Source organism: Cryptomeria japonica, chromosome 3 (genome assembly GCF_030272615.1).
Source record: "Cryptomeria japonica chromosome 3, Sugi_1.0, whole genome shotgun sequence".
NCBI lineage: Eukaryota > Viridiplantae > Streptophyta > Pinopsida > Cupressales > Cupressaceae > Cryptomeria > Cryptomeria japonica.
The window spans coordinates 459,133,050-459,156,461 of record NC_081407.1 but is presented as its reverse complement, the minus strand read 5'-3'; the positions used below and the strand labels follow the sequence as shown (position 1 = coordinate 459,156,461).

At 35.7% G+C, this 23,412-nt stretch overlaps 1 protein-coding gene across 2 annotated transcripts in view; it reads left to right on the top strand.

Moving 5' to 3' along the window:
- LOC131062418 (DExH-box ATP-dependent RNA helicase DExH3) overlaps positions 1-23,412 on the top strand; it is a 222,870-nt gene that overhangs the window by 90,498 nt on the left and 108,960 nt on the right. The window lies entirely within an intron of this gene.

Sequence of the window (23,412 nt, the reverse complement as noted above, 5' to 3'; positions counted from 1 at the left end):
TTGAGGTGGAGTGAGGAGTTGTCTTCTGCAGACTTTTGGCAGCATAGAGTAAAATATTTGTTTTGGTGTGCACTAAAAAGATTATCGATCATTTTTTGTGGTGGTGTGTGTATATTTTTTGAGTTTGAAGTACTTTAGAATTGAAAAGACTAAATTTACACTAAGGCAGATGTGTGGCTCAATTGGAGAAGAGCTTCAGGTTCAAAGAGGGGTTGGTTCGGAAGGTTCCATTCAATTTTTCTCTGCTACTGTGTGTTGAGATTTTATAGCAATATCATACAATAGAGAGTGAGAAGGCTTCAAACAAAGAGCTGAAGCAAATTCCATTGTCTTCAATATTCATTTTGTAAGAGAGTTGGTGCTCTCAAAAGTTTTGTATGGTAATCATTCTTAGTTGGTGCTGAGTAAAGGTTTGGTGCCCTTCTGATGTTTTTGTTTTCTGGGCTGTAGCCCATTGGGTTGGTGCCCTTTTTGAAATAGAAGAAATTTTGAACCGTGGTGTTTTACCCGAAAGGGTTTTCCACGTGATATATTTCGTGTTCCTGTTGCGTGCTATGTTGTTATCTTCCTATCTCTATGTTTGATAATTTCTAAGTTTGCTGCAAGTTTAAAAAAAGTTACATTGATTCACCCCCCCCCCCTCTCAGTGTTAGCTGTGTGACTCTCAATTGGTATCAGAGTAGGTACCTTCTAGTTAGGCTTAAAAGTTGAAGGTAGATTCTGTTGGAACCTCAAAATGAGTGCTCTTGAAGGATTAGCAACGAATAGAGCTCCTCTATTCGATGGGTCAAACTATGCCTTTTGGTGTGTCAGGATGAGAGTATATTTGATGTCTCTTGGATTCGATGTGTGGAACAGTGTTGTGTTAGGCTACACACCTCCTCAGAATCCCCCATCTACTACTGATGAAACGAGAGCTTTTCAAAGCAATGCAAAGGCTATGAATGCTATCTTGTGTGGACTGTTAGAATCTGAGTTCGTGAAAGTCATGCACTGTGACAGTGCTCAGGCTATATGGGATAAGCTTAAAAATACCTGTTAAGGAGATGATAAAGTGAAAAAGGCCAAGCTTCAGACTCACATAATGCAGTTCAAAAGTCTGTAAATGAAAGAGGATGAGAATGTTGCAACTTATTTCCTAAGGGTTGATGAAGTGGTCAATTCTCTCAAAGGTTTAGGAGAAACAATTGATGATAAAATTGTCATACAGAAAATCTTAAGGTCTCTACCATTAAGATTTGATACAAAAATGTTTGCAGTTGAGGAGATGGCTGACCTTGATCAAATGACTATTGACAAACTTCATGGTATTTTAACAACATATGAGATGAGGACAAACACTGAATCATCAAAAAGAGACACTGCCTTCAAAGCATCAAGGAAGGGCAAACAAAAGGAGCAAATGTCAAGTGATAGTTCGGAGGATGATGCTGATTCAGAAGATGCAATGTTCACTAGAAGATCTAAGAAGGACTTTAGCAAGAACAAGAAGACCTCTCTAAGGCATTTTAACTGTGGCAAATTTGGACATTTTGCAGCAAAGTACCCTTACGAAGACAATGAAGACAACGGTAGTGAAAGGAAGCCAAAGTTTAATAAGAAGTATAGAGGAAAAGACAAGAGGTTTTGGAAATCTAAGAAGAGCTTATACTCAAAGAAGAAAAGTGATTCGTCTGATGAAAGTGATGAAGAATCTCTTAGTGATGAGATTTTATTCATGGCCATGGAAGAATTTCATACAGAAAAATAGGAAGTTGAAAGTGATCTTGGAGAAGATGATGGAGAAGTTGATTTAGAGCAAGAATTGACCAGTGCTCTTCATGAGATCAAAATTCTTAAGAAAAAAAAATTGGGTTTGAAGGTGCAGCTTAAGGAGGAAATTGAAGAAAAAGATAGAAAATCACAAGCTCTAGAGGATGCAAAAAAACAAATGAATAATCTGAAAATTCAGATTGATGAGGCTAAGAAACTTGAAGAGGATTTGAGAAATCAGATTAAAGGAAATGCTGAAAGGTGTGAAAAATTTGAAGTTGAAATAGCTTCGCTAAGGAAGATAGAAAGATCAGCCACACTGCAGAATCATGAAGAGATAAATCAGAAAGGCTCACTATCTTTGGACAACCTTTTAGCTTCTCAAAAATAGTCCTCAGACAAGAGTGGTGTTGGTCTTGAAGAAGGAGAAAATTCGAAGGTGGGACAACAGACTTCTGATAGAGATATTTCAAAGTTTTCATCAACTAAAACCTAAAACTTTCAGATTGCCCTTCAGTACTAGGCAAGCGCACTTAACCAGGTTTAATTATTCATCTATTCATGGTTATTGTTTTGCATGTAACTATTATGGACACAAGGCAACAAGTTGTAGGATGTTTTTAAGAAATAATTTTAGTTTTGCAAATAAGAATTCTTTTTCTACTCTGAGAGATTATACTTATGTTTGTTATAAATGCAATAACATTGGGCATAGTGCCAAATTTTGTAAGAATGACAGGGCTGATTATCCGAAGGAGGATATTAAGAACAATTTTAAGGAAACCAAAGTTTGGAGGAAAAAGGAGGAGGTTGAAACTAAGTCCCTGATTGTGCAAACAACTCTACTTGCACAAAATGAGAGAGATAGTTGGTATGTGGATAGTGGCTGCTCTAGACATATGACCGGAGATGAGAGTAAATTTTTAACTCTCAAGAAGTACACTGGTGGTAAGTAAGGTAAGATTTGATGGAAACTCTTCTGCTAGAGTTGCTGGAAAAGGTACACTCATGTTAAGTGATGGTAAGACTAAGGTTGCGAATGTACTGTTTGTTGAAGGCTTAAAACATAATCTACTTAGTGTTAGTCAGTTGTGTGATCAAGGTCACAGTCTTGTTTTCAGTCTTGACTGTTGTAAAATCAACAAAGATGGTGTTCATATTGCTGAAGCTAATAGGGCTGTGAATAATTTATACATTCTAGATGATGCTAAAAATGAAGCTTGTTGTTTGAGTGTTCTTGATGAATCTTGGCTATGGCACAGGAGACTTGGTCATATAAGTTTTGATAGTCTTGTTCAGATTAGTAAGAAGGAAGTGGTGAGAGACTTGCCAAACCTCACTAAACCATCTGAATAGTATGTAAAGATTGTTAGTTGGGCAAACAAACTCATAGGAGTTTTAAAGCTAAAGAGTACTCAAGCACAATGCCTTTGGAGCTGGTTCATACTGACTTGTGCAGACCAACAAGAACTGCAAACATGCAAGGTGAGAGATACTTTATGTTATTAGTTGATGATTACTCACGTATGACTTGGGTGGCTTTTTTGAAGGGAAAATCAAAAGCCTTGGAGAAGTTTAAAGCATTCAAAGCCTTGGTTGAAAATGAGAAAGGAGAAAAAATCAAATGTCTTAGATCTGACAATGGAGGTGAATTCACTTCCAATGAGTTTGTAAGTTTTTGTGAAAATCATGGCATCAAGAGACAATTTTCTGCTCCAAGGACACCTCAACAAGATGGGGTGGTTGAGAGAAAGAACAGATTAGTCCAGGAGATGGCTAGAAGCATGATGAATGAGTCTAAGGTAAGTGACTGTTTTTGGAAAGAAGCTGTTCACACTATTGTCTATATTCAGAATAGGAGTTTTGTAAGAGCAAAGCATAACAAATCACCTTATGAATTATAGAATGGTAGGGCAGCAACTGTTAAGTATTTTAAATTTTTTGGCAGCCCATGTTACATTAGGAGAGATGAAGACAATTTAGGCAAATTTGATCCTAGAGAAGGTGAAGGTATTTTTCTAGGACACTCTTCAAAAAGTAAGGCCTATAAGCGTTTCAATAAAAGACTGCATAAGATAGTTGAAACTACAAATGTGAAAATTCATGAGATTGCTGATTCTACTAAAAGATTGCAAAGTTGTGATGATAGCTTGCAGGGTGTTGAAGTTGATAATGTTGGCCAGCCAATTCCTACTATTCCACAAGCTGGGACAGCAAGCAACAATGTTGCAAATACTCTTACTAATGATCAAAATGAAGGTGCTGATTTACATTTTGAGGATGGAGCAACAGAAAGTCAGTCAAGTACAGCAGATGTATTAGCTGGTCATACAACTTCATATGATAGAAATGCAACTACAATCAGAACTTCCCTCAAGTCTACTTCAAGATTTGTTGAGAAAAATCATCCTGTTAATCAGATTATGCAAGAGGACAGACCTAGAGCATCAAGAAGAGAAGTTAATTACTATGAGGATGATGATATCTCACTGCTGTCCATGATTGAACCAAAGACGTTTGAAGAAGCAATAGAGGATAAGTCTTGGGTTTCAGCTATGAAAGAGGAGTTAGACCAAATAAACAAGAGTGGAACTTGGGAGCTTGTTCCAAGATCTAGAGACAAAAACGTGATTGGTACAAAGTGGGTTTTTAGAAACAAATTGAATGAGGATGGCCAAGTGGTAAGGAACAAGGCAAGATTGTTGTGCAAGGGATATGCTCAGGTTGAAGGTATAGATTTCGATGAAACTTTTGCACCAGTTGCTAGATTAGAGGCTATTAGAATGTTTTTAGCATTTGCCTCTTTTAAAGGTTTTAAAGTCTTTCAAATGGATGTTAAATCTGGTTTTTTAAATGGTGACTTGAATGAAGAGGTATATGTAGAACAGCTTGATGGTTTTATTTCAGAGAATCAAGGTTATGTGTGCAAATTGAAAAAGGCACTTTATGGGCTCAAACAGGCACCTTGTGCTTGGTATGACAGATTGAATAGCTATTTGCTTCAACAAGGGTTCAAAAGAGGTGTTGTGGACAACAACATATACGTCAAAGAGGAAGGTAATAACATGCTAGCTGTGGCTGTTTATGTTGATGATTTGATCTTTGGAAGTGATTGTGTGCAGATGTGTGAAGTTTTTGCAAATAACATGAAGAAGGAGTTTGAGATGTCAATGTTGGGAGAGCTGTCGTTTTTCCTTGGGCTGCAAATTCATCAATCTAAGGAAGGTATATTTATCTCTCTGACTAAATACATTAGAGAGATGTTGAAGAGATTCAAAATGGAAGATTGTACTCCTGTTAGCACTCCCATGGTGACTGGTTGTAAACTCAGTATGGATGATGAATCACTAGATGCTAATCAAACTCTATATAGGTCTATGATAGGTAGCTTGTTTTATGTTACAGCCACTAGACCTGACAAAATGCAGGCCGTAGGTTATGTTGCAAGGTTTCAGGCAGCCCCTAAGGAGACACATGTTCATGCAGTTAAAAGAATATTTAAGTACCTTAAAGGTACTATGTAGTATGGCCTTTGGTATCCAAGTGGAAATGACTTCTTGCTTACAGCATACACAGATGCAGATTGGGGTGGCTCAATTGATGATCGGAAGAACGCAATTGGAGGTGCTTTCTTCCTTGGTAAGTGTTTGTTTTCCTGGCACAGTAAAAAGAAAGCTTCGGTCTCTCTTTCAACCGCTGAAGTGGAATATATTGCTGCAGTGTCCTGCTGCACACAAGTTCTTTGGATGAAGCAAACATTGCAAGACTTCAAGGTAAATTTTAATCAGCCAATTCCTATTCTATGTGAACATGAGTGCTATTAACATATCAAAAAATCCTGTGTTGCATTCTAGAACCAAGCATATTCCAATTAAGTATCATTTTTTGCGCGAACAAGTTAGTGATCAGCAAGTGAAGCTTGAATATGTTTCTACTAAGTATCAACTTGTAGGTGTTTTCACAAAGCCTTTGCCCAGAGACGCTTTTGAAAGGCTAAGACAACAGTTAGGAGTGGTTTCACTCCATCATTGAAGGAATGTATTTCTCAGGTGGAGTATTCATTGTACTATTTTATGCCCCTATTTTGTGTATGCAATTATCAGTTTTTTTTTTGATTGGTTGCAGCTTGTATCAGTCATTGATGTCAAAGGGGGAGCAGGACTTAAGGGGGAGAAAAGGAGAAGTTTTATGATGTTGCCATCGATGACAAAAAGGGGGAGATTGTTGGACATTTGTGTCATTGATGTCATGTTTATTTCCTAAGTTTAATTGAGCTACTTGTTTGATAGCTTGAGCTCTCTGTATGTCTAGTTGAGCTAGTTGTTTTCAAGCTTGAGGTGTTTGTATGTTTGCATCAGCAGTGTGTGTGCATTAGCAGTCTTTATCAACAGCTGAATCAGAGGTTTTTGCTATGTCAACAAACTTGCCACATCATCCTGCTAAGTTGTGCATTGAATTTTCTGAGGGCCCCACAAACTTGCCACATCATCCTACTAAGTTGTGCGTTGAATTTTTTGAGGGCCCCACTTCTCTATATGATTTGATTATTCTCTTGGATGGCGGTATGTTCTGATATGTCAAAATATACTTAATTTTTGCTTCCCACGTATTTGGGTCTTATCTTTAAAGGCCACAATTTTATTTTCTGGGTATCGTGGGCATTTAACTCTCTTAGCGATGGTGGTCTGCTATTTCGAACAAGTGGCAATGGTGATTTTTTTAAAAATGGAGAAGTTTTTCTGTATTGTATATTTTATGGATGAAGGTGGTCGTGCAAACTGGAAATCATTTTTCCTTCTTTAATAACCACAATGCTCTTTATTGTCATATCGTGGGTTTGCATTTCTGTTCCAAGCTATTTTTGGAGGTTTTTTTTTCTTAAGCAACAATCAGCTAATGCTTGAGCAGTTGTAAAATGTTGGGACATGGTATCGAACGAATAAAATGGCTTGAGAATTTATTTCGACTAATGAATATAGGCGTGAAGATTTAATCTGGAGCCATGGAGATTCTATAAATTTAAAAAAACAACAACATAGTAATGATTTCTATATATCGCACTTTCTGAAGGAATCGTTTTTTATGAAGCCGTTTTTACACATACTCCCAGCAGTTGGAATTTATATTGTGTGGTATGAAGTATTATGACTTTTCTGTATAGTGTTGGACACCAAAAAGGGAGTTATGTGTTCTTTTTGAAGCCGTTTCGGACACAGCGGTTCGATTCTTTTTTGAATCGATTATGAGCTTTTATGGAATTGAAAAGTCGTGGAGAGATTATTTTATGGCTGGGCATTTGAAAATTTTAATGATACATGGTATGTGTGTTGAAGACATGCTTGCTAGGTGATATTTTGAGACTTATGTTTTTGTGGAAGGAAATATTTTTTTGGTGTGGTGAAAATAGTCATATGGTCATTTTTTTATGATCTTCGTGGTCATTAAATTAAAAAAAAAAACCATTGGTTGATAAGTTTTTTTTGGCTGAGGTGGAGTGAGGAGTTGTCTTCTGCACACTTCTGGCAGCGTAGAGTAAATTTTTTGTTTTGGTGTGCACTAAAAAGATTATCGATCATTTTTTGTGGTGGCATGTGTGTAATTTTTGAGTTTGAAGTACTTCAGAATTGAAAAGACTGAATTTACACTAAGGCAGATGTGTGGCTCAATTGGAGAAGATCTTCAGGTTACAAGGAGGGATTGGTTTGAAAGGTTCCATTCAATTTTTCTGTGCTATTGTGTGCTGAGATTTTATAGCAATATCATACAGCAGAGAGTGAGAAGGTTTCAGACAAAGAGCTGAAGCAAATTCCATTGTCTTCAATATTCATTTTGTAAGAGAGTTGGTGCTCTCAAAATTCTGTAAGGTAATCGTTCTCAGTTGGTACTGAGTAAAGGCTTGGTGCCCTTCTGATGTTTTTGTATTCCGGGTTGTAGCCCATCGGGTTGGTGTCCTTTTTGAAATAGAAGAAATTTTGAACCATGGTTTTTTACCTGAAAGGGTTTTCCATGTGATATATTTCGTGTTCCTATTGTGTGCTATGCTGTTATCTTCCTATCTCGATGTTTGATAATTTTTGAGTTTTCTGCAAGTTTTAAAAAAGTTATAACATTGATTCACCCCCCCTCTTAGTGTTATCTGCGTGACTCTCAATATTTCCAAGCAGGGTGTGTAGCTCCAATGAGACAAGTGCCTATAATCAGCATTGATTGGATTGAGCTTGAGTCTAAGCGTGATCTAGAGGCTTCTCAATTTGCTATCGTATCTAACCTACAAGTACAAAGTGTAAGTACAACATTTTAATTTTTAAATACAAAAACAGTTAGCCTAAATTCAATCTAATTTACTATAAATCAACACAAATTTAGCTTAAAATGAGTATAAATCAACATAAATTAGTTTAGGTCAGCATCAATTGAATATAACCTAATATTTTATTCCCCAAAAAAGGTTAAAATCAGAAAAATAATTTGCGTATCCAAAAAAATAGTTAATTCCTTAAAAAACCAGCATAAGTCAACAAAAAATGGTGATGAATGTGATGAATGCAATGTTTGGAAGTAAATTTCAACTTACTACTAAGTTTTAGGAAATTATGAATTGTTTTTTACCTATATTATGGATTTGAGTAGTCAAAATGACTTTAAATGCCTGCAAGAAAAATATAAAAATTCTTTTTGCTAACCTACCCTTGAAATTTTTCAAAATTTCCCTTAAAGTTTGCCAAAAAATCCTTCCAATCAGCTTTAAAGGATGCAAGAGTGCTGTGTAAAAAGTGTGAGGAGTGTGGTTGGATATATAGAGCAAAAAAATCGTGTTTTTTAGTGCTTTTGGTGCGTCTTGCACGACTGGCACATCTGCCAAGTTTTTGGCTTGGACTTGCTGAGTTTTTGGTGAGTACTCATAAAAAAACCAGCGAGTACTTGCCAAAAAACTAACAAGTCGAACTCGTGAGTTCTTTTGCAAGTAACTCAGTGATAGAAAAACTTGGCATGTACTTGTTGAGCCTATCAACTATGCTTGAAACAACAGCTAGAGAGGCAAATTTTATGATGTGCAATAATTTGATTGCAGATACGAATCGAACAACCACAACTAATAAGCTCAAATGTGATCCCTGAGGTTGAATTGCTTTAATCAAAGATGAGGGTTTTTGTTCCCAAATTCACTATTGAATCCAAGAGGGTTTTCATCCTTTGGAAATAGCCAACAAAGGTTTTCTGTCCTTCAAAGCTTGAATTTGAAATTCAAATTTGAAGAAATAATCATGGATGATGGATCCTTTGATGTGAGCCTTGACTTCCCTTTTATAGGTGCTTTCCTTTAGGCCCTCTATTTTATTTTATCTTTATTAATTTTGCTTTTGTTTTCATCCAAGTATTCAAAATTACTTTTAAATTACATCCAAAGGAGCCTTTTTGAATTACATTTTGAATAAACTATTAAAAACACTTTTTAAATATTACATGGGACCTAAAATAATATTTTAAGTTACCTTTTTGAGAGTCCATATAAGATTTCATTAGTATTTCTATTTCCCTTGCGTTATCCTTTAACCTACGGGAAAAGAGGATAGGCCAGAGGCATTCTTCATGGATCTAATCTTGAAAAAGGGACATGATAGTTTGCCCTTCCTAGAATTGCTTGCCTTCAAGCCATTACAAACCCAGATGCACAAGTATCACCATGCCAACACAATGAGTCATGTTGTAATGGCCATAGATTTTGGATCTAATTCCTATCAAGTGAAATTGTTCCTAGTAAAAAGAAGTATGCAAACTCTAATGTTCAATCATAATTGTGCCAACCCATTTAACACCTTCCATGGGGAGGTTCTTTGTAATGTCCCTTACTAAGGGGCTGCCAATTCCCAATGATTAACATACCATTGTAATGTCTCCTACAGGGAGGCTGCCAATTCCCAATGATTAACATACATCACTATACATTATTGTGCTTAAAATAAGATTATTAAAATTAAGGAACAATTAGGATTCATAATACATTTGACAGTTACTATACTTAAGCCCCAATCCTTACTTCTTTCCTAATCATCAACCCTAATGGAGGATGGGGAATTACTTGTCGCAGGGTACTTGGAAACCAGTCTACAAGTAGGCTCCCTCAAGGTTTCAGGATTCCGTCCATATTCCATCTTGGGCTTACCTTTCTTGTGAGGTATTTCTCTGCCTCTCCCTAACAAAACCAACCTATCCTCATGAGGGGCAATAGAAAATGATTAAGGAATGGGCTATAAGTACACTAACTTCTAATGTATTATGAATAAATATGTAAACAATTGAAATTAAGCAATTTTTTATTTAAATCTAATTAACAGATATAGATCTTATTATTACTGTTTTATGTGTAAATAAGAATAAATGTAACAACTATACTATGGGCCACATATCTACCTTTATTCCTATTAGTATTCAGACAGAATATTTATATAATAAGCATGTAGTTCTTGGGATAGATACATCATACCAATCTGCTGTTACCACAATAATTGTCAGTAATATAATAATGATCTGCCAGTATATTAATATATTCTGTTCCTTCCATGATATATATATATATATATAGTCATGTCTTCCCCATGGTTTCTCCTCAAGTAATGTCTCTTTCAATGATGACCGTTGCTTCTTGTTGACTAAATCGCACATGTTATCTTAAATGAGATTAATCCTTGACACCTGTACCTCTTCACTAACAACTGGCTGTTGTGTTTGGGTGTAATCACACCTTATCATTAGTTAATAACATGCGCTGTTTTCCTTAGGCTAATTGCATGCCTCTTAGCAACATGGCTAATGTTAGCTACCTTTCTTAAGGGTTTATTAAGATCAGATTACCGCTTGGGAAAGTTCTTGGTTCGCAGCAAAGGAAAGTGTATCGGTGTCCAATCTTATAAGTCTTATTAATTAAGGCACTTCTGAGCACTAGTAGTAATAACGATCTACTGTAGTCAAGGTTAAGGTCAAGAAATTGTGTAGTCTCATTGTTGTGAGACAATTTCTTATTAGGTTTCATTGATAATGTGCATCAGATTGGGGGCATGACATACTTCTAATGCATTGGGAGCTCCATGATACTTCCATTCCTCAACTTCTTTTCTTTGGTGTGGATAACGGCACAGATCTCTTGTTTGTCTTGAGCCTGTTGAAGATAATCCTTGAGTGCTCTCAACATGTCTCAGTGATGCTCAACCAAATTACTAGTTGCTGATGCCCTGGTGTCTGCAAACACCAATTCAACAAAAAAAGTAGAGTATCATAGCCATATAGTGCCATAAATTGATACACACTTGCAAACATGTGATAGGAAGCATTGTAGCTATCTAAGTGCCCTTCAATCCATGTGTTTTCCCTTTTTATCCATCCATTGATGTGAGGGTGGTGAATTGTGCTTGGAGTAAATCTAGCACGTATCAGTTGAAATAATTCTTGCAACCACACATTGAGGAATCTACTATCCTTGCCCCTCACAATATTGTTAGGCAATCTCCAATTTAATCTCTTCGTTGAGAAACAATTTAGCTTAACAAAAACAAACCTACCATCTTTCCTCATGATCTTGTGATGGCCATAGAGCCTGGATCTTGTGCCTATCAAGTGAAAAAAATCTTGCCAACAATCACTATTGGGTTTTCCATCCCCATCATTCATATTTTTATTTAATGTATGTAATTTGATCACCTTGTTGAAAAATGATTTGATTGGTTTGAGGAGAAATAACCAAGAAGTGTGCATGATTCACAACATAAATGCAAACCTTCGGTAGGGTATCTCATGATTGTACCTTTTCACTTTTGACTTGGGTCAGGCAAGGAATGCAACAACTCACCTTATGCTCCTGCTTGATTTGATGACCAATGGTGCCCTCTCTCCTCTACTTGAAGGCATTGTCAAACCTTCATAAGGCCAGGAATTGCCTTCGTTGACAAACGAGCTCACCACCAAACCTTTACTATGCTAGTTTGATGTTATTATGAATTGTTTCTTGAATCTTTTTTTTTGGTGACAATTGGCTTCTTCAATAGGAAAGATATTTCAATGTGCCTCTTTTCTATTGTTTGATGAAATCCTCTACTTAGTGGCCATCCTATGGATAAAGCCATGGTAGTTTCCATTCTATGTGCAGTCCAAGCTGCTTGCTCCATACTCTTAGCTAAGGTGATTCTTGGGACTCTATTTGCAGTTCCTTTGAAGTGCTACTTCTTTCTCTTTGAAATTCATCTCCATGTTGAATTCTCCAATAGAATCTAACCATTGCAAGCCCAATACTGTTAGTCTCTCCTAGACATGTGATATAGAATTAGTCACACACCTTTTGTCTATCCAATGTGATGACAAGTTGTTCCTTTATGACGAAAGGAGTGGTGGGGCCATATTGTAGAATCTCATGCTTGTGAATTCCCCTTCATACGTCCGAGGATGTTGAACTGTCTTGTAGCTTGATTTTGAAAACAACACACTATTGAGAATTTTGAATATCAAAATGACATCTATCTTCCTTACCACCTTCCAATATTGAGCATCTCATTGTATCTACAATTGTGAGTACATTCTTTAAACCTTGGTCTATTTTAGGTATAAATTTGTCTTCAAATGTAGGACTTAATTCCATGGATTGGCCGATAAATTGTGAGCACTGAACCTTTATCACTTGTTAGAATTCACAGCATATTCTATATGATTCTTCAAGAGCTTACTTTTAATCCAAATGCATTGAATGAGGAACTCATTAGGAGTAATGGTATTGATCTCATCAAAATCTTTATTTTTCTTGTATGTCAAAATGTTGCCTAAATCCCATATGCATAAACAATTTTGGATTTAAGCTAAGGAAACTATATACCTCACACTTTAATTTGTGTAATGTCCCTTTTTTGCCCCTAGTTTAGTATAAGATTTCCATTAACCTATTCTCAAGTTCCCGTAGGCTAAGTGAATATGGTTAGAGAACTTACTTTCCCGAGGAGAGCTCTAGTAGAGTTTTTCAAAGTACTCCGAAAGACGTTCTATTTTTAGCATATGGATATTTTAGTAAGTGGTATTTTTAGCACTTGGTCTTGGCTTTTATTTTCTCCCATCTCGATGCAATAATTTCTAGTTCTAGCCTTGGTGAGTTCTAATGTTTTCAAGGTCATATTTGACTTTGTCACTTAAGTCTTTTATAAAGTTGCTTTATGACTTAAGTGAATGTAATGGGTTCATGAAATGCCCCCCTTGTTCAATGCCTAGGAATAAGGTGACTTAAAGTTGTTTTTAAAAGGCAAGTATGGGTTTGATTAAGTGGCCCCAAGGTAGGAGGAGATTATTGTTTTAAAAGATTAATATAATGCCTTCCGGAAGTGATGCTAAGATTAAAGGGAGAAATAAAGTGTTTCAAAACCCTTTTGTGTGAGCTCAAAAAGGGTTAACCCTTTTAGGGTTGATTTCATTTTGCTTTCAAAAGTGAAATGAGAGGGAAAAGTAATTCAAATTCAAATGCAAGTTACCCTAATTCTTCCCTCACTTTATAAATTTGTGTTTGATTTCTCATTTGTGCATAGATGAGTTGACACTGTAATGTTATGCTGCTGGAATGAGCTCAAAGAGTTCTTCTATTGCTGGTTGAGGATGAAATCCCTCTTCTAGGATGCTGGTTTCGGTGGTGATAGACCTACCCTCGCCGGTTGGTGTTCTTGATTGGTGATTTGCAGTGATTTTGGTTTGTGGGTGATTTTGGATTTGGAGAAGATGAAGATTTACTCAGTTTTTGGATATGGATTTTGAGATTGTGGTGTTTGATGAACCCTTTTGGAGTGCTGTTTGCATTTGATAAAGATTTGGTGCGTTTCCTGGGTGCTGGTGTGCTTTTCTCAGAGATACTGTTCTTCATATTTCTGCTCATAACTCCCAGGGTTAGAAAGTATTCAATCTGGGTATTGATTCAAAGCATTCCTTATGGCTGGGCACTCCTTTTTGACTATTTATATGTGAGTTTTGGAGAAGTATTGAATTTATAAGTCAAATTGCCCCTTCTAGGAGGTCTTCCCATTTCCTTGGCACTTGATGTTCAGCTTGGTTTTTAAATCTGCAATATTTTGGAGGTCTGAAATCTACTATTTATGGTGTCTTGCTTGCTGTGATGACCCCTTCCTAACTTCACCCTAAAAACATAAATTAGCAATAGTTTTAGGCTTTAGGAATAGGTGCTCATCCTTATACAAAATTCTTTCAGTTAAGATGAACAGATTGTAAATTTGTTGTATGATTGACTTCCCATAGATTGCATGAGTCTCTTCTTCCCTATTCTGCTAATCCTTACAAGATGGAAGATTTACTGTGCCAAGGGCGCATGACACAGTCTATATGTGGCTCCCTTAAGGTTTCCTACCTGTCTTGGGACATTTTCGCCATGTGACCGATTTACTCTGCCTTTCCCCCACACACTTCCTATCTTTTGTAAGTTATGTGTTCAAACTCCCTATTTTCTTTCTAACAAAAAAAAATAAAATTGAATTTTGATATATATAGAACAAGTTGTGTTCAAACTTAAACCTATGTCTGAATTATGACTAGTCGGACTTCAAAACAATAGGCAGAGTATCCAGGGCTTGCAGTTGGTTTGATAGTGATATGTTGAATATTTTTAGGCACCAATAAACAATTTATTATCTTTTTTAAAATTCAATTTATGGTGTTCTTGATTGGTGATTTGCAGTGATTTTGGTTTGTGGGTGATTTTGGATTTGGAGAAGATGAAGATTTACTCAGTTTTTGGATATGGATTTTGAGAATGTGGTGTTTGATGAACCCTTTTGGAGTGCTGTTTGCATTTGATAGAGATTTGGTGAGTTTCCCGGGTGCTGGTGTGCTTTTCTCAGAGATACTGTTCTTCATATTTCTGCTCATAACTCCCAGGGGTAGAAAGTATTCAATCTGGGTATTGATTATCATAACTATTATCATGACAGTAGTAATATATTGCTAATATATAACTATATAGCAATATTATATCAGATTTGATTTACCTTATGAGCTTCAGATTTTATTTACATTATTATGTTATTTTGTCATCTTAATGTTATATTACATTAATAATATTACTGTGTTAATATGTGACTGAATTAACATATTGTATTACATTAACAGTATTAACAGTTATTTATTAGCACCTGATTATGTTAACAGCATTGTATTATACTAGCTGTATCATTTGTATTAATTATATTAAATTGTATTAGTGGTATTGAATGTAATAACAGGATTAAATTGTATTAACAATACCACCGTATGATATTGTTAACAGCCTTTATATTCTTACCATAATGTTTTCAGCCAAAGTGACTGCTGATCTCTTTCTTTTTATTTTCTTTATCTTACCTATCCGTGGGAAGAAAGCCAGACTTCTAAATGCTTTGCTGAGTTGTCAGATGGCTGAAGATATTTTCCAGCGATTCCCTTTTCATTGTCCCTTTTTCCTTTTCTCTATGCTCCACGTGAGAAGCATGCCTGGGGGTTGGTTGCCTTTGGGGAGAGACGTGACTTTATTAACAAAATCGTGACTCTTAGGTTATTCCCTTAGGAGCTTCGAGTAATATTCTTTTATGAATTAACACATGCTTAATATTTATTAATTAATTATCATTTGGTTAATATTTATTTATTAATTATTATAGGTATCTCATATAAATACTTGTTTATTATTTAAATTTATAATATAATCAGCTGTTGATAATTAATCAATAAATAGGGATCATTGGTCACTATGACCAAACATTACATACATAAGAAAATGGATTAACTGGAACATGACACTATCCTGGCTGTCTAATCATGATAAATCTTGATGATGGATCTGATTTGTTAGATTCAGGGCCATTGCATTATCCAAACTCCAGTGCTGCTTTGATAAGGATAATAATAATTATTTATCTAGCTTACTGGGTTCGCCTCCACACCCCCCTGGTTCGGGTTCGGTACGGTCCGGTCCGGCCTTGGTTTGACTAGGGTTCGAATTTCCCAGAGGGGGAACCCGGGCGGACCCAGGTCGAACCCGGACGGCTGGGCGGCCCAAAACGGGTTTTTTTATGCAATTTTTTTTTTTTTTTTGAAATCCGCCATGTAAAAAGTCAATTTTATACCCTAAAAGTGACTTCTAAAACATAATCTTGGTTCATTTCTCCTCATTTGTGTTGCAAACAAAAGTTTTTGACAGCAGTTGAAGAAAGGGTGAACAAAGTTTGGCTTCCAAGATCAAATAGGAGGAGTTGAAGACTGATTTTTGAAGCTTCAACAAGTGTTGCAGCATCATTTGCATACATTTGCAAGCTCCCATTGGCTACAAGAGGTAGGTTTTTTAACATTTTTTTCCAACTATTTTAGTTTCACAAATTGTCAAACATGAAACATTAATTGTTTTTCATTATTTTGTTTTTATTTTTGAATATGTTTATGTTATTTCTTGCCATAGGAACTAGTATGGCATCTACCTCTTCCTCCGTTGGCAATGAACAAACAATTACAAAACAAAGAAATGATCCGATTTCTCCCTTATGGAAGTATGTTGACATTTTAAACCAACTTCCAGGAGGTGGGGGATTCTGTTGGAGATGCCAAGGATGTGGTATTGAATGTAATAGTTCATATTATTGGGTGGTAGGCCATTTGTGTGAAATAAAAGGAAGAGGCATCAAAAAATACCCTGGAAAAGATGGTAAACCTATACCAGATGAGACAGTGATGAAATATTTTAAGGAGCATGAGGAGGTAGAAGAGAGAGAAGCCCGTAGATTGAATCAAACTGCAACAAAGAAAACAAGGGGAATGCAAGCCCCATCTAATCCCGATGTTGTAGTACAAGACCACCCCTTCTTTTCCACAAATGAACCTGAAAATGAACCACCCTTGACACACAAAAGAACAAAGGGGCCTTTAGAAACCACATTTCAAAATGAGAGTAGAGACATTGCTGACCAAGATATAGAAAGGTGCATTTGTGCAAATGGGTTGGCTTTCAATGTTGTTCGCTCCCCATATTGGAAGCAAATGATAAAAAGTGTTAATGAAGCTCCAAGAGGGTATAAGGGCCCAGGTTATGAGAAGGTACGTGGAACATTATAGGATAAAGAGGTGAAGAGGGTTGAAGATGCATTGAAACCCATAAGGGATTCATGGGCTGAGACAGGTATAACAATTGTTTCAGATGGGTGGAAAGATGCTAAAAATCGTCCATTGATCAATGTCATAGCGGTGTCCCCTAAAGGGGCAATGTTTTTGAAAGCTGTGGATTGTGAGGGCTAAGTAAAAGATGGCCAATTTATTGCAGAAATTCTCATCTCCGCCATTGAGTTAGTGGGACCCCACAATGTTGTCCAAGTCATAACGGACAATGCAAGAAATTGTAGAGCTGCTGGTTTGTTGGTTGAGGAACGCTATGATCACATCTTTTGGACACCTTGTGCGGTCCATCCACTCAATCTTATGCTACAAAGGATTGGGACTAAAATAAAATGGATCAGAGATGTGTATGCAGAGGTTGAGGACATCCAGATGTTCATTACAAACCACCACATGTCTCAAGGGATTTTTAGATCCTTTTCGAATTTAGAGCTATTGAAGGTAAGTGAAATAGTAATTTAATTTTACATTTTCTGATTTTTTTAATTTCAATGTTCATAATATCATTGTGTAAGCTATATTGTGTTTTCTTCTTTAAAGTTTGGTTTTATTTTTTAATCATTTTGGCATTAATTTGTGTTCGACTTGTGAAAGTTAGAGTGGCACTATGCAATATGGTGATCAACAACAATTGGACTGTATGGAAGCAGAGTAGCAGTGAGAGGGCATAAAAAATTAGGGAGATAATATTGATTGAGAAATGGTGGGATCTTGTTACATATCTCCTAAGTATCATTGAGCCCATTATGAGTATGATTCGCTATACTGACATGGATAGGCCTTGCATTGGTGAGATTTATGATGACATTGACTCAATGCTTGAAAAAGTAAAGCTCACTATAAATGCAAAAGATAATGACCTCGAGGAGAAATTCTTCAAAGAAGTGAAAGCAATTATTGTAGAAAGGTGGAATAAGATGACCACTCCTTTGCATCTTCTTGCCTATACCTTGACACCAAAGTACTATAGCAATCAGTTTCTTGATAAACCAGGAAGGATTCCACCATGGAGAGATCTAGAAGTATCTGATGGGTACAAGGCAACATTTCTTAGACTATATCCTGATGATGATTTGCGAGATAGTGTTACAAATGAGTTCATAGAATTCGCAAATGGGAATGGTCTAAGTGTTGAGGCACTTCGTCATAGATCCAAGAAGGATGCTCATAGCTGGCGGTACTTCCATGGTGCATGCTTCCAACACCTACAACCCCTCGCTGTAAAAGTTTTATCACAAGTAAGTTTAATTAATTAAAATTTATCACAAGTAAGTTTAATTAATTAAAATTTATCACAAGTTTATTTATAGTTTACTTTGTGTTCATAGGTTGCTAGTAATTTTTAATTTTAATTTTATTAATGTATAACTTTAATTGTTTACTTTGTCTTCATAGGTTGCTATTTCATTTGCTTCAAAAAGAAATTGGAGCACATACTCTTTCATCCACTCAGTAAAGCGTAATAGGTTGCTATCAAAAAGAGCAGAGAATTTAGTATATGTGCATTCCAACCTACGTCTTCTTTCACACAAACAACGTGACTACACACAAGGGGAAATGAAGATGTGTGATATAGAGCCAGAGCATACTGATTTGGATGCTCCCACTTCTCAGCTTCTTGCATGGACACTTGATGACTTGGAGGGCGAGCAAACTTATAGTGCAAGTGCAAGTGCAAGTGGCGTTGGCTCATCTAATGTCAATGTCAATGATGAGGAGGATGAGGAGGAGGAGGAGGAGGAGGAGGATGAATTAGCTGATCCATTTGGTGATTAAACTTTATATTGTTGAAAGTTGAAACAATGATACTTGAATATTTTGTCATTTTGATATTAAACTTGATGTATATGATGCTATTATGGTATGATCATGATGCTATGATTACAAGTTTATGTTTGTTTTGTTGTTTATATGATGCTATGTGACATGCTAATCTTAGTTCATGCTTAGAGGCTGTACAAATATTAAAATATATATATATATATATAATTTACATGTTTTTGTACAAACGACCCCTAACAAACCCAAACCCCTTTTCAAAATTTTGCCGTACCGACGTACTGGTTCTTCGAACCCGAACCGGTGCCCGAACCCGAACCGGCAAGCTAGTTATTTATTTATTACGACATTTATTTATTGTGCCAGTCCAAGGATCGCCGTCCCTGACTTTGTTAAGATGGTAAGCAATAAGACTATCGATGCCCTCAGTGGTGTATATAATTAATGTTGTTGTTTAATATTCAAAGATTGCTGTTCCTTAATTATTAGTGATTGTGAAACGAGACTGAACCTTGAGGATCATTCTTGGAATGTCTCTGCGATATCTCTGATTTGCTAAATATGAGCAATTGTAAAAGATACGAGACTCATGAAATTGTGAAGTCTTACATTTGTAAGACAATCTCATGTTACAAGCTCAAGTACCTAGTCAGGGTCATGACACTTGCTCATTGGCTACTACTTACGTAAGAGCGGTTTTCTGAAGTTGTATGAAGCTTGGAAATCTTCTCAGTGATTGCCCTTGTCACTATTTGAACCTAAGCTTGAAAGCTGATCATGCACTGAGCTTATATTCAATGAATGGTGATTAAAAATCAGGTATGCAATTAATTATTTAGTCTGATTTTCGGATTTATGTTGGATACTATCTTTGTATCGAAGTTAATTTTTGATGCAAGAAATATCTATTTGTTTTCAATGCAATTTTTATGAATGTATCAACATCATGAATGAAACTTGAAACACCAAACCCTTCTGCTATTCTGTCTCTTTCTATCAACACACTTTTCAAAAAAAATTCAGGGGTGGACATTTCAATTTGTATCCTTAACTCTTTCACCATTTTTAGAATGCTTCCAATGATGACAAATATCTTTTAATGATATATTATGAAGCAATATATCTGTGTTAATATCATTTCCTTCATCTTTTAAATTGTAATCATAGCCATAGTCAAGGTGCTTACCTTTTGCTTTTGATTTAGATGTTCTTGAGAGATTTGCCTCAACACAACCATTCATGTGATTTGTAAATATAGAATTAATGGCATCAACTAAAGAATGCTTCTTATTTGCATGGTGATCAACATAATTATTCTAAAAATTAATCACATAAGGCAAAAAGTTACCCTTTGGAAGATTGATGGTCTCAAGACCACTACGTTTATAACTCAAGATTTTTGAGTTAGGATTAACCATAACATTCTCCTCAATTGCGTGCTCATCAACTAAATATTCTAAAAGTTGATCACATATAGCAATGACTCACCCTTTGAAAATTGATGGTCTCAACATCTCCATCCTTATGGCTGAAGATTTTCAAGTCAGGATCAACCAAACATTTTCTTAAATTGCATGCTGATTAATATGTCTATTATGAAAATCAATCATATGCAACAATGACTCACCTTTTGGAAGATTGATGGGTAGTTCATGGATTGATGCCTCTTTTTCCATCTTGGGCTCTTGGCAGTCAACAAGTGACGCCTTTTCCTTCTTGACTTCAATATTTTGCTGACATAGACAATAGTTAGAAGTCAATAAAATGTCTTGTTTTGTCAAAGGATCCTTACATTAATCTTGCATGGCGGATTTCTCTATAACCTATTGGGCCTTTGTTTCCATTCTCTCTTCTTTTTCCAAGAACATTTTCTCTGGGTTCTATTGAGTTCTTCTTCATTTTCTAGGACCATACTTCACCTTAAGATCACAAAATTCTTGGAACGTTAAGTTATTACAAGCTGGCTGACTTAATCCATTGTATTCTTCATAGTATACGTCCATATCATCTCCTGGGTGATGTTGAAATGACTTCCTTTTGTTTTGTAGCAATGTCTTGTGGCTTTGGTTTTGATTGTTCTTCTTGCTTCCTAATATTTTGCTTAGCAACTTATGACTTTTTTTCTTCCTTTCTTCACCTCCTTATGTATTTATAATTTATATAGGCCTCTTTTATTTTGATACCTTACTTCGAGTAAATCTACGTAATCATGGAAGATAATTTTAGATTCGACCCTATCAGACATCCCTTGATACTTGTCAAGGATTTTGGGGGCCTCCAATAGGTACCTTTCCTGGTCCTTATTTACTTTAATCAATACTTCTTGAAGAGGATCTATATCTTCTTTCCTCTGGAAGAACTTTGCTTCAATAAATATAGGTGGCATGTGCTGACCCATATTCCTTGTTTTTTGATACCCTACATGCTGACAAGATTTAAGCTTTTATACCAATATAATGTCCCCAAATTGGTATCTTGAACAATATGCAATTTTTATGACATTTGTAAATATGTAAACTGAAAGTAAAATATGAAAATATTATTCATCTGTGGTAATTTCTAGATATAACACATTTTTATAAATGTGAAAAATATAACTATAAAACTGAGATTCTATACGATGATGATGATTTATGATAATTTTCAGAATATGATACTTATTTTAAATACTAAAATTGAATGTGAAGTTTTAATCCAAACTCTATGCACAATTGCTGATTACGAACACCGATTTTGGTATTTTGTGTTAACCTTTATTCAATCAGCAACTACGTAAACAGCAAATCCAAAGAATAATTATGCCAGAACACATATAAATCCCTTATGAATGATTTGTAACAATAGATGGTACTTACAACCCTCACACACAACATAAATAAACTATGAAAAAATGGCAAACTAACCTCCAATGACAACACTTGACTAGGCAGTAATAAATAAACCGACAATATATTTTATAGCAAATCAGATCTGAAACAAGGCATAGGGACAGTAATAAATTTCCAATAAAAATTAGAAGTAAAGCACCAATCATGAAGCATGTTTGGGCTACTTGAATGCTAGAAATGTAGGCATATGCAAAATTAAATCTCCCTAAATGCAAACAATGCTTTCCAACTTTTGAATTTCTGCAACAATGATGATTGAAAACTGCAAATAATGTCAGATAATAATAAAATCAGCATGTGTATTGTAGCAGCAACATGTAAACTTGAAACTCTGGCCAAAAATATTGATTTGATGATGTGGAATTATTTGCTTGCAAATATGAATCAAACAAGCACAACCAATAAGCTCAAATGCAATCATTGAGGTGGGATTGCCTCAATTGAAGATGAGGGTTTGCATCCCCACATCCATTATAGAATCCAAGAGGGTTTCCATCCTTCTCAAATTGCCAAGCAAGTGTTTCCATGCTTGAGATCTCTGATTTAAAATTTGAATTTGAAATGATATTATGGATCCTTTGATGTAGGCCTTGACTTCCCTTTTATATGCATTTTATTTTGGGTTCTGTCTCTTTTTTTTTTCAAATTTATTCTGCTTTTTTTAGCCTCTCCAAGTATTAACAAATACTTTTAAATATAAATCACATCAAGCCCTCTTTTTGAATTATATCTTGAATAAAATTTAAAAGCATTTTTAAAACATTACATAGGACCTAAATTAATATTTAAGTGGCCTTTTTGAAAATGAAGTGATCTGGCCCTCTTAAATATCATTAGAATTTTTTTTCTTTCCCTTGCTTTATCCTTTAGTCCACAGAAAAAGAGGACAGGCTAGAGGTCTTCTCCATGGATCTAATCTTGAAAAGGGGACAAGACATCAGAGATAAACAAAGCTCCATTGAAGGACTGAAATGCATTCCTAATTCATGATCCCTCCACCAACTAGTTCCAATCCTCTCCCTGACATGTTTGAATTTCAAAAAGTTAACAAGTTTGTACTCTTATCACCAAGTTTTAACCAAATCAGTTTAGGCCTCAGTTTAGCCCCTTTTGCCCAATTATTTTGATTACACTTCAACTGATGTTAGAATACTTTGGAATCCACCTGCGGACCCAAGTCATTGGTAGCATCCTGAAATTGTGACTTAGTGACAATAAGAGTTTCTTAAATACATCTGACCTGAACAATTTTTGTCAAGCCTTTGCCCTACTATACAACTTTAAAGAATTTTGGGCAGCTCCAATAGCATTACACAACCTAGAAAAATCATAAAATCTGACTTATTCAGAAGAAAAGTTAGACTCCATAAGTTACTAAACCCCTTAAAACAGCATACATCCTTGGATGAGATACATTCAACTTATACAACCCCTTGAACTTGGGCATGCCAATGGGTGAATGTGAGGAAAAATTCCATTTCAATGGGGTGATGATACAACAAAGTAAAGGCAAGACCTGAATCACATTCTTATTCAAAACTGGAACAATCTCAAAGAAACTTCCGTCCAGGTAAAAATGGTCTAACCTAGAGTGCAACCTCTTGGAACCCTTTTGAAAGTTACACAAAGTGAACCAAAGTTCTTTATTACCAGCTTTACCTCTAAACAATATATCAACCACATTTCTTTTCCTCTTAAATTTATACCAAAAAGGTAAATTATTGCATTTCCAATCGAACTTATTAACTCCCATTCTATTTTCCCTATTCTCCACTATGTCAGAATCACCTCCCAAAATACAAAGAACATCTTTGAGATGCAGAGC